General features: G+C 40.4%; 1 pseudogene; it reads left to right on the forward strand.

Annotated features, from left to right (window-relative positions):
* Nucleotides 1-9,745: 9,745 nt before the first annotated feature.
* Nucleotides 9,746-10,558, forward strand: LOC138154052 (protein FAM136A pseudogene; annotated as a pseudogene).
* Nucleotides 10,559-12,897: the final 2,339 nt, after the last annotated feature.

Below are 12,897 nucleotides of genomic sequence, written 5' to 3' on the forward strand. Positions count from 1 at the left end.
GGAGGGAGGGAGGGAGGAAGGAAGGAAGGAATGGAGGGAGGAAAGTAAGAAAGGAGGGGGGAGGAAGGGAGGAAAGCAGGAAGGAAGGAAAGGAGGAAGAAACAAAGGAAGGAAAGGAAGGAGGGAGGGAGAAGGGAGGAAGGAAGGGAGGGAGGGGGAAAAGAAGGAAGGAAGGGAGGGAGGGGAGAAGAAAGGAACAAAGGAAGGAAGGAAAGGAAGAAGGGAGACAGGGAAGAAGGAAGGAAGTTAGCATTTATTAAATCCCTACTATGTGCCAGACATTGTGCTAGGCACTTTATAAATTTTATTTCATTTGATAATGGGGGAGATGCCATTGAAACAGCTATATACAAATAAGATACAGACAAGATAAATTGAGGCTATCTCAGAGGGAAAGCACTGAAATGAAGGAGGCCTGGGAAAGGCTTCTTTGAAAGCTGGTATCTGAACTGAAACCTGAAAGAAGCTAGGGAGGACAGGAGCTAGTGGTCAGGAGGGAGAGAATTTCAGGTAATTAAACAGTTCAGGGTCAAGCACAGATCCTTGTGCCACTCCACTACAGACTTCCTTCCTCACTGATATTGTACCATTAACCATTCTTTGAATCTGACCATCTAACCATTCCTGAATCTTTCTGACTTTGTTATTAAGTGATTCAGATCTTTCCATCTTTTCCAGAAGAGTAGTATTTTCATTGTTCAGTTATTTTAGTTGTGTCTGACTCTTTGTGACCCTATTTAGGGTTTTATTAGCAGAGATACTGGGTAGGGGGGTTGCCTTCTCCAGTTCCTTTGGCAGATGAAAAAACCGAGGCAAACAGAGTGAAGTGACTTGCCCAGGGTCACACAGCCAGGAAGTATCTGAGGTTGGATTTGAACTCAGATCTTCCTGACTCTAGACCTGGTACACTATCCACTATGCCTCCTAAAAACAGGGCATTTGCACTGTCATTTTTCACAATCTTTTAAGTATTACTTAAATACAATTTACAGAGTCTCAGTCATCAGATCTTCCAATTTTTTTTTTGCCTTTTTTTTTGGAGGGCAATTGGAGTTAAGCGACTTGCCCAAGGTCACATGGCTAGTTAAGCATTAAGTGTATAAGGCTGGACTTGAACTCAGGTCCTTCTGACTCCAGGGCCAGTGCTCTAATCACTGCACCACCTGGCCACCCCTCTAGTTCTTTTTTCATTACCCAGAGATGTACAATGGTATGTAATTTAATTAGGATAAAGCTAGGTGGCACCATAGTGGATAGAGTACCAGTCCTGGAGTCAGAAAGATTCATCAAATCTGGCCTCAGACACTTCCTAATTGTGTGTCTTTGGGCAAGTCACTTCACCCTCTTTGACTTAGTTTCTCCATCTGTAAAATGAGCTGGGGAAGGAAATGGTAAATCACTCCAATATCTTTGCCAAGAAAACTCCAAATGGGACCGTGAAGAGTCCAACACAACTGAACGGCAACAAAATTAATTTACTTCCTCTTACAACAAATCTTTAAAAAACATTAATGTGTAATATATCCTTTTGCTTCCCCTGCTTGTTTATATGATTTTACACTGAGTTTCAAAAATCTTGATATGTTCTTTAATTCTTCATGATGAAACCATGCACCACTTTGGATTTTAAGTTTTGGGTTTTTTTTAAAAAAACAAACGTTCCATGACTAGCTTTGACTATATCCCTCAGATTTTCCTCTTTTAAAAATTTATTAAAATGGAAAGTAACATTTATTTAGTGTACAAAACAATATATGAATTTATGAGATTGACTTTCATGACTTTTCCTGAAAACTTGCACAACAAAAGCCGTAACTCTACTAAAACTTTCCAAATCTGTGTTCCAACAGGAAATAGCTATTTATGATTTGGCAGTAGTGGTGACATAATGCATTATTTCAAAGTATAATTCACTTGTTTACGATTCTGTAGTGCAAATCTTGCCCATATTCATCTTTGACCCAGTTTCAATGTTTAAGTCTAGGAACATGTAACTTGAACTACACTCACATTCAATGCAAGAGTTGACTAATTGTAATAGTTTTTTTAAAATGTATTTTCAAAACCTCTTCTCAGTTCACAAAAATAGTGATTAATGATGCTTTATTTTATGGTGTTTAATAAAAGAAAGTGCTTCTCTTGAAAATAGAAGTCAAAGGATCTATGACCTGAGAGAAACAACTTCAGCTATTTATAACATGCTGAATTAACACTTCTCATTACAAAGGTCCCAGGAATGCATGTGGTGGATATACATTATTCAATTACAAGGTAGGATCTACGGATATTAAGGGCATGGTTCCTTAGCATAGACCTTGTCAAGGGATCAAACAACTAAGGTAGAGTTTGCCAGTCATCATTTAAAAAAAGAGCACTGTTTCTCCCCATGGTCTATGACTCCCTAGAAAAAAGACTCTGCCTCAATTGTTGCACATTTTAAATTACATTTTTACAGAGCTATTTAGTACCTGTCATAGAAAAAACAGTAGCAAATAATTCATTCTTTGAGAATCATTTAACACGAAATTATAAATACAATGTGTAATCAACACAAATTCACATTTGTCATAACACAGATGGTAAAGGACAAAATAAAACTAAAACTTAATCAAAACTTAATGGGAAGCTAGGTGGTGCTACAGCAGATAAAGTGCCCAGTCTGGAGTCAGGAAGATTCATCTTCCAGAGTTCAAATCTAGGCTCACACACTTACTAGCTGTGTGACCTTAGACAAGTCACTTAACCCTGTTTGCCTCACTTTTCTCATCTGTCAAATGAGCTGGAGAAGGAAATGGCAAACCCCTCCAGTATCTTTGCCAAGAAAAGCCCAAATGGGGTTGTGAAGAGTCAGAAATGGCTGAACAACAGCAATCAGTTGTTATATACAATCAGACATGTTTGTGTCATGTACACTAAAAGTCTTCAATAAAGTAGACATCTCAGATCAATAGAAGACTGCTCTCCATTTAGAGTCATCATCCTACAAGACAGGTTGCTATACCATCTGCCCCTGATTTCTCCATGTTTTCCTTTTGTATGGCTGGTCATTATTTCAGTGTTTATTACCCCCTCAGGATACCTGCCTTTTGGTATAGCCCTAAATGGGAAAAATGAGTTTCATTAGAACAAATTATCTTTTCCCAATCTGTAGTACTCTGACCTTCATATGATCTTGCTTATAATAAGCATGTTTTCTTTGTAGCAGTGAGTTTTTTCTTCATTGAGGCAATCAGGGTTAAGTGCCCAGGGTCACATGGCTATTAAGTGTCTGAGGTCACCTTTGAACTCAGGTCCTCCTGATTACAGGGCAGGTACTCTATCCACTGCACCACCTACCTGCTTTCATAGCAGAATTCTTAAAATTGGTCTTCTTTATATCAAATTGGTCTTCTCCAATATCAAAAAGCTTATGCCATATTCTAGAGAAATAAACAGCAACCCTTTCAGGTGCTCCTCTAAAGATTTTTGCTTGTTTTTCTGAGAATTAATTAGGATATTAGGCAGCAATATTTTGTCACTTTAGGGTGCTTTTTTTCTTTTTCCCCTCTGTAACTTTCATTTATACTTTAGTGTGACTCAGTCTCTTTCATGTTGGGTTTAAATGATCCTTGAAATGCTTGGCTTGTACACACCAACAACCACTGAAATATCTCTAGTAGTCATTGAAGTGTGCTCTTTAAGACTTCCAATTTTTGAACATTTCCTTGGAGTAACATCTAATATTCAAAATCATAGAACTAAAATACAGCAAAAGAAAGCAATGTGAACCATGTGTGCATAAAACCCAGCATTCATCTGCTAGAGTATTAACTAAAGGTGGATCAACCAGTTCAATCCGGGTTCATTTGGTCAAGGTCAGACATTCTGAGTTAGCCTAATGTTAGTAAAAGTATACATGCATCACCATTGCTGTCACGGAACAGAACCATCTCAAAACTATTCTTCTCCCAAGTTGTTCACACACCACCTGGTTCACCTGTGCCAGGTGCCTTGAATCAAACCCAAACAGTTGTTCTCTTACTTATCCTGTCACTTTTTGTGGTCATTTCTAGTTCACAGATTGTCCTTTATGCAAAGAACCCAAGTCAAATAAGAGTTGAACAGATTCTCATCCTGTTGACAAAGAAGACATCCCATTCATGCTGAGCAAAGTTCAGTCCCTTCTGTGATCCTTTCCTTTCCCAAAATAATTAAAAACACTCTTTTTGTTGTCCTTGGCTTCCCTCACTAGCCATGAGCTCATTCTGAACTTTAGCATTCCTGACACTTTCCAAAACTAAGTAATAATAATGAGAGGAGGATGAAAGCTAACATTTACATAGTACCTACTATGGGCCAGGTACTGTGCTAAGCACTTTGCAACCATTCCCTCATTTGATCCTCCCAACAGCCCTTGGAGGTAGGTGCTCTTATCCCCCTTTTACAGATGAGGAAACTGAGCCAGGCAGAGGTTAAGTGACTTGCTCAGTATCATACAACTATGTTAAGTGTCTGAAGCTAGATCTAAATTCTGGGCTTGTTTGTTTTTCACTCCAAGCCCAGAACTCTATTCACTATGCCAACCAGACATTTTTTTTCAATGATCAAAAATCAGTTGTCTCTCTCTGCCTCCTCCTCTTCACCATTGGGGGGGGGGAACCTCCTATAACAAACATGCAAATCTCTTTATTGTCTGTCTCTAAAACTTTATGTCTCATTTTGCACCCTGAGTCTCTGTTAGGAGGTGGTAGCATGTTTCATCATCAGTCCTCTGAAATCATGTTTGACTAGACTTTTTTTGTAGCCTCGGTCTCTGTATCTCACCCAGGTTGAAAGTGATGTGGCCTCTCATTGCCCTGATCCCAGTGCTGATCTGCATAGATGTCTCAACTGGTTCCATTTTTCAGACCTGGGCTGGTTCACTCCTTCTTAGTCTGTGAGTGCTGAGCTATAGTAGGCCTGTGCGGTAAGCCTACTAGAGTTCAGATTTCAGAAACACAAGGGATCCACCAGCCTCAACCTCCCCAGCTGCAGGGACTATAGACAGGCATGCACCAACAAGACCAGCTACTAATGGGAGTCCTCAGAGATTGCACATAAATTGGATCTTCAAGCTCCCCTTTATGCTTTCTTACACTGGTTCTCCTAATGTTTCCACCATATATGATCTCATTGATGTGGGCACACATATGTACGACAATAGGATTGAAATCATTGTATGCTTTGAAAACCTTGTATACTTTGCAAGTTTTGATCATTTCCTTCTCCTATCCTGGAGGTGGGGAGCCAACCTTCTAGGGCTCTGGGTGCCTTCTAGATCTTTCACCACTGTCTGAATACTGAAGGAGCACAGGAGCTGTCCATTAAGCACACCTTGTAATCACAGACCAATTGGCCCATCTTTTCCAGCCATACATTTTTTTCTCATCATTTCCTGGTTCTCTATTCAGCATTCTGGCTATACTTTAACCATTATCCTCATCCTTTCTCCCTCAACACCTCAATTTTGGAATCTTACATTTTATAGAGGAGCTTTTGCCTTGTCTACTGTGGAACCAGGCCTTTGAACTACCTTCAAATGTATTCATACACATCATACCATCAAGCACATACCTCCCCCAAGTTAGGGCTGAACCTTCCCCACCCCCACATTTTCAAGGTCCACTTTTTATTTTGTCTTCTCCCATTAAAATATAAGCTTCTTGAGGGCAAGAACTATTTTGTTTGCTTGGATTTATACTCTCAACACTTAACACAGTACTTGGCACACAGTTGCTTAATAAATAAATTAATTAACTTAATAAATAAATAAAGTCACTTAATAAATTATCTATCTATTTGCCTGTCTAATTCCCTCTCTGTTAGGATAGGCCTTAAACCACTCCTGGACATTTCTTCATTTGTGTAACTTATGCTTGGCCAGGATTTTTTCCTTCTTCATTTTCTTGCCATTTCTAGGCACCAGACAAAAGCTGGAAGTGTGCATGGAAATTGCCCAGGGGAATTTAATGTGAGAGCATTTGCTTAAGTTTATTCTAATGTCAAATTATAAGGGAGACATTTGAAAAGAACCACCACACTTTAAGGTAAAGACACCAGAAAGTAGGGTTGCTAGGTGGTACAGTGAATAGAGCATTGGCCCTGGAGTTAGGAGGACCTGAGTTCAAATACAGCCTCAGACACTTAACACAAAAACTAGCTGTGTCACCTTGGGCAAGTCACTGAACCCCAACTGCCCTCCAAAAAGCAAAAAACCACAAAAACCCACAGGTAAACAAACAAAAAAAGACACCAGAAAGTGACTGAGGAGGCAGATGCTTCAGAAACACTCTGGAAAACCATGAGTGGATGCCAGGGCTCTCAATGACCCACTTAAAATTATCTACAAGGGCTTCATGTAAATATTGGCCAGGAAGACACTGAAGAGCCTGGCAAGGTGGTGAGCCAAAATTGTGGTGGGTTGAGAGAGTGCTCTGCCAGCACCATTCACCTTAGAAGCCTTTGAGAGGATGATCTACCCAGACGGCCTTTGGGAGTACCTGGGAAACATCAGAATTGGAAGAATGTGGGGACAGAGCTGAAATTTTATGCCTTACTAGAAGCAGTAGGTTGATCATTGCTTAGGAGATTTAAAGTTGATATCGTTAATTTAATTTTTAGTAGTAAAGAGTCTATTTGGAAAGCCAGGTGGTGCAGTGTATAGAGCACCAAGTCTAGGAAGACTCTATCTTGAGTTCAAATCCAGCCTCAGATACTTTGTGTATGAACCTGAGCAAGTCACTTAACCACGGTTGCCTCAGTTTTCTCATCTGTCAAATGAGCTGAAGAAGGAAAGGGTAAACCATTCCAATATCTTTTCCAAGAAAACCCCAAATGGGGTCATGGAGAGTTGGACATAGCCGAAAACATCTGAACAACAGCAAAAGCATCTATTTTAGTTATGTGTGAAGGAATAATCCTAATGCATATTTGTAAATTGGGAAAGAAGTTAGAATCTTCAGGAGATAGGGGCATGAGCAAGAGTTCAGAATTATGATGGAGCTACATTGTACCCTTAGAAAAATACCCTACCCTTGTCTTCTCAATGGATGGGAGAGGTGAGGGGGAGAATTTGGAACTGAAAATAAAATGAAATATTAAAAAATAAAAATAAAAACAAAAACACCACAGACAGAATCCTAGGAACAAAAGCAATAGAGGTTCCTAATGAGCAAATGGCTCAGGACTGCAACCTAGGAATCGTTCGTAACTGAACAAGGAGAGCTGGAGAAATTTGAACTGAGGATAATAAGGAAGGTGGGGGGGGGGAGGGTTTAGGTAGGGAAAGCCCCTTCTCTCCAGGCTCACATCTCTTGAGTTGTTGTGAAGGTAAAAATGACAGGCTTTGGCAACAGATTGGAGAGGGTGAGAGAGTGAGGAGTGAAGTATGATATCTAGGTTCTGAGACTAGGTGATTGGGAAAATGGCAGTGCCCTCAAAAGCACTAGGTAAGTTAAGAAGAGAGAAGGGTCTAGGGAGAAAAAAATTTGAGTTCAGTTTGAGCTATGCTGAATTTAAGATGTCTCTATGACAGCTAGTTTGAGGTGTCTAATAAACAATTGGAGATGAAAGACTAAAAGTCAGGAGACAGGTTAAAACTGGACATAGATCTGAGAACCATTTGCATAGAAATGATCGTTGAATCCATGGGAGTTGATGAAATCACCAGGTGAAGTAGTATAGAAGGAGAAGAAAAGATGGCCCAGGATGGAATCTTGGGGGACACCCATTGTTAATGGGAATGACCTGGATGAAGATTCAGCAAAGGAAACTGAGAAAGGAGTGGTCACACAGGAAGAAGGAGAGCCAAGAGAGGGGAAAAAAACCTAGAGAGAAGAGCAAATCTAGGAGAAGATGATCAATAGTGTCAAGCCCACTGAGAGATCAATAAGGATAAGGACTGAGAAAAAGTCATTGATTTTAGTTAATAAATTACTGGTGACTTGGAGAGACTTGTGTTCAGTTGAGTGATGAAACTCATCTACTATGTACAATTCAGAATCAATAACTGGCTTAAATTGGTTTAATTGGAATTGTGTTCATTATAAACAGTGCCTTTCCATTTTCACCATTCTAATTTGTCATTGATCTCTATATTTGCTCTAATTAGTTAGTGATCTGACAGCTGAAATGATCTCACATCTGTAATCAGTGATTGCCTTTTAATTAAGATTTGGTCAATTTCATATCTGGGGCAGATATTTTGAAATTCACCCATCTCTTCCTTTTTTATTGTTTAAATTTTTTTTGCTATTCTCTCTCTCTCTCCTTTTTTAAGCAATTGGGGTTAAGTAACTTGCTCAAGGTTACACAGCCAGGTGTTTCTGGGTGGGTGCTAAGTGTCTGAGCCTGGATTCGATCCCAGGTCATCCTGAATCTGGGGCTGGTGCTCTTACTCGCTGTGCTACCTGGCCACCCCTATTCTCTTTTGTTTTTACATTACCAACAGTTCCCAACATATTCTTCCAGAAAGACATCATTTATAATGAAGAATAAAAAAGAGGAGAAAACAGTTATGAAAAAAACCAACCAAAAGGTCAACTAAATATGACCTTGTGATGTTCCACACTCATAGTTGCCCACCTCTCAAAAGGGAAAAAAAATGCTTTCTCCTATCTCTTCTTTGGGATCAAGCTTTGTCATTATCATTTCAGAGCATTTAGATTCAGCTGTTTTGTTGAAAGAGAACTCTTTTTTTAAAATAATTTTTTCCCCAAAATTACATGGGGCTGTCCTCTTCCTGAAGACATTTTTCATGATAGGTGTGAGTTTCTTTTTTTTTTTTACTTTTTCCCATCTTTTTTTAATTTAATTTTTTTTCATTTTTCAAATGCTTTATTAACTTCTGATTTACACCATTCATTTCTGCCAGATTTTGAGTTTCAAATTTTCTCCCCGCTTTTCCCCTACCCACTGTCCCAAAATAGGATATCCCCTCCTCCAATCTGCTCTCTCCCATATCTTCTCCCATACCCCCTTTGACTTTTCCAGTAGGGCATGGTGGATCTCTATTCCCCAGTGCTTGTATATCTTATTTCTCAATTACATGTAAAATAGTATTAATAATAGTATATATATTTAAACATTTGATTTGAAAACTTTGAATTCCAGATTCATTCCCTTCCTCCCTTGTCACCCACCCTTACTGGGAAGATAAGCAGTTCAATATAGGTTGTACATGTGTGGCTAATGCAAAACATTAACATAATACATATATTGTAAAAGACTGACTATATTTCCCTCCCTCCTATCCCACCTCCCACTTGTTCCATTCTCTACTTTGATCCCCTCCCTTTTCAAAAGTGGGTGCTTCCAACTTCCCTCCCCCCCACAGCCTGCCCTCCCTTCCATCATCCCCCTTCTCATTCCCTTCCCCCCTACTCTCCTGCAGGGTGAGATACCCTATTTAGTGTGCATTTCATTCCCTCCCCAAGCCAAATTCAATGAGAATAAGGTTGACCCATTCCCTTTTGCCTTCCTATTCTTCCCTTCCATTGTAACAATTTTCTCTTGCCTCTTCTATATGAGATAGTTTACCCCATTCTGTCTCTCCCCATCTCTTCTCATTATATTCCTCTCTGATCTCTTAATTTCACCTTTTATCATCCCTTCCTATTAAATTGGTCCTGTGCGGGGTGCGGAGTGGGGCAGCTCTCGGAGCTCCATGTGGACACTCCGCTTGAGCGCTAGGCCAATCGGCGCAGGGTGCGGGCCCAGGGGATGGGGGTGTACGCCATGGCGGAGTCGCAGCAGCTTCAGGTGCAGGAGGCGGTGGACACCATGGTGAAAGGGCTGGAGAGGGAGAATATCCGCAAGATGCAGGGTACCATGTTCCAGTGCAGTGCCAGCTGCTGTGAAGATACCCAGGCCTCCATATAGCAGGTTCATCAGTGCATTGAACGCTGCCATGCTCCCTTGGCCCAGGCACAGGCCCTTGTGACCAGTGAACTGGAGAAATTCTAGGACCTCCTGGCTTGAGGCACCATGCACTGCAATGACAAAGCCAAAGACTTGATGGATGCTGGGAGCAAGGGGCAGCAGGTGAAGAGGCAGCTAGAGTCCCGTGTGACCAAATGTGTTGATGACCATATGCACCTCTTCCCTACCATGACTAAGAAGATGAAGGATTCCCTGGCATCTATTGCAAAATAGTCATTGTCAGAAGTCATCTGTGGTAGGAAAATGGGTCTACTTGTAAAAATGTATGGAAATTTTTACCTTTCAGTGAAAATTTAAGAATGAAGAAATTGAGGCTGGTAGCAAGTTTAAGAACACCTTTATGGGAATTTTACATCTGCCTCTGGACTCTGTTGGTTCCATTATATGTTTTAGCCCATAGGTGAAGACATGGAAGAAACTGGTTCTCAGATTTGGATTGGAGGCAGCATGGAGGGCTGATAGTACCCAGGTCCATCCCTTCAGTGAAGATGCCCTCTGTTCTATCTGTTGGAGCACTTAACGGCTTTCAGCTGGTTCAGAGGTATTCCATTCCCAGTAGCTGGAATAACCATTTGGGTTTATAGGTATAAACAGTTCTCTTCCCCAACCTACCTCCCATTTTATATGCATCCCTGAGGTAGCCCTCCACTTCTGTTTGGTGCCAAACTTCACACCCATCTAATTGAACCATTTCCTGCAGACCAGAAAGCAGCAGCCATGAGTTCCCTACTGATTGGAAAAGAGAAGCACAGTTGTGCTTTTCTCTCCAGTACAAGAACCTGGCATTCAGAGAGGAGTCTGGGGAAAGAGGGTTACTTCGATTGGAGCTCTGAGCAGCTGCCGGGTGATCTTTCCTTTGATGAGGTCAGTGCTCACGTGAGCTATCAGCTGGAACACCGAGAAAGAGCATAAATGGGAAATCTCTCACCAGGCGTGTGAAGCTCAGGTTCCTTCATGCTGGCTCTTCCAGGACTGCTGCTCAGGTGACTTCTTCTTGCCCTTCTGGAAGGTACTGCAGGGGCAACACTTCATTTAGAGTGTTTTATGAGACTAACATGAAACGGTTTTGAGTGAAGGCCAAAGAAAGTCTCTCTTTGCTTGAAGAACAGTCTTAAGCCTCTTGTTTAATGGAATGGTAGATGACTGGTTTGGGGGAAACTTAGGTTTCCCAAAGGAGAAAAGATGTTATACCTGACCCTGGCCCTCTTCAACAGAAACAGCTTGTTGAGAGGACTCTCTTAGGACAGGGAAGGGTAGGAAGACAACTTAAATTTCCAAGCAGGTTGCAAAGGAGAGCTTTTGTCTACCCTGGAGTACAGGAGGCAGCATGCACCAATTATCCAGTTATAACTTGGTTAAAACTCTGAACAACCTGTTAGTACCAGGCCTTGTGTTGGAAAAGATCTTGTTCTCTTTATACCAACTTCTTACTGAATGTGATTAACATAGCCTTTCTGTTCTGTGTTTCAAGGCTATGTGATATTTTCCTAGTGGTTTGATGAAAAAATAAATAGTTTGAATTAAAAAAAAAATAATAAATTGGTCCTGTGCCCTCTATCTATGTATACCTGTAAACATATATACACACATTCACATATATATTCATATGCCCATATAGTGTATATGATATATATATATATATATATTTCTATTCCCTTCAACTATTTTCATACTAAGAAAAGTTTCATCAGTTACAATTATTGTTTTTCCATGTAGGAATGTTAATAGTTCAATTTTGATAAGTGGCTTATGATTTCTTTTCCCTGTTTACCTTCTCATGCTTCCCTTGCTTCTTGTATCTGAATGTCAAATTTTCTATTCAACTCTGATTTTTTCATCAAGAATGCTTGAAAGTCCTCTATTCCACTGAATGACCATATTTCCCCCTGAAACATGATACTCAGTTTTGCTGGGTAGGTGACTCTTGGTTTTAATCCCAGCTCCTTTGCCCTCTGGAATATCATATTCCAAGCCCTTTGATCCCTCAGTGTAGAAGCTGCCAGATCCTGAGTTATCCTGATTGTGTTTCCACAATACTCAAATTGTTTCTTCCTGGCTGGTTGTAATATTCTCTCCTTGATCTGGGTATTTAGAAACCTGGCTATGATATTCCTAGGAGTTTTCTTTTTGAGATCTTTTTCAGGAGGTGATTGATGGATTCTTTCAACCTCTATTTTGCACTCTGGTTCTAAAACATCAGGGCAGTTTTCCTTGAGAATTTCTTGGAGGATGATTTCTAGGTTATTTCTTCAATCATGGCTTTCAGGTAGTCCAATAATTTTTAAATTATCTCTCCTGTATCTGTTTTCCAGGTCAATGGTTTTTCCCATGAGATATTTCACATTGCCTTCTATTCTTTCATTTGTTTGGATCTGTTTAATAGCATCTTGGTTTCTCATCAAGTCATTAGCTTCCATTTGCTCCAATCTAATTCAGAAGGAATGATTCTCTTCAATGAGCTTTTGAGATTCTTTTTCCATCTGGCAAATTCGGCTTTTTAAGGCATTCTTTTCCTCATTGCCTTTTTGAGCCTCTTTTGTCATTTGAGTTAGTCTGGTTTTTTTGGTTTTTTTTTGCCTTTTGTAGGGCAGTTGGGGTTAAGTAACTTGCCCAAGGTTACACGGCTAGTATTTTTGTGTGTGGGTGTTAAGTGCTGTTTTTTTTTTAAAGCAATTGGGGTTAAGTAACTTGCTCAAGGTTACACTGCCAGGTGTTTCTGGGTGGATGCTAAGTGTCTGAGCCCAGATTCGATCCCCCAGGTCATCCTGACACTGGGGCCAATGCTCTTACTTGCTGTGCTACCTGGCCACCCCTGAGTTAGTCTGTTTTTTAAGGTGTTATTTTCCTCAGTCAGGCTGTTGACTCTCATTTCATGTAATTTTCTTGCATTGTTCTCATTTCTCTTCCCAATTTTTCCTCCACTTCTCTTATCTGCTTCTT

The sequence above is a fragment of the Petaurus breviceps genome, unplaced genomic scaffold, assembly GCF_028583685.1.
Source record: "Petaurus breviceps papuanus isolate PSGF00001 unplaced genomic scaffold, PetGlider_PUasm1.0 91041, whole genome shotgun sequence".
NCBI classification, from domain to species: Eukaryota; Metazoa; Chordata; class Mammalia; order Diprotodontia; family Petauridae; genus Petaurus; species Petaurus breviceps.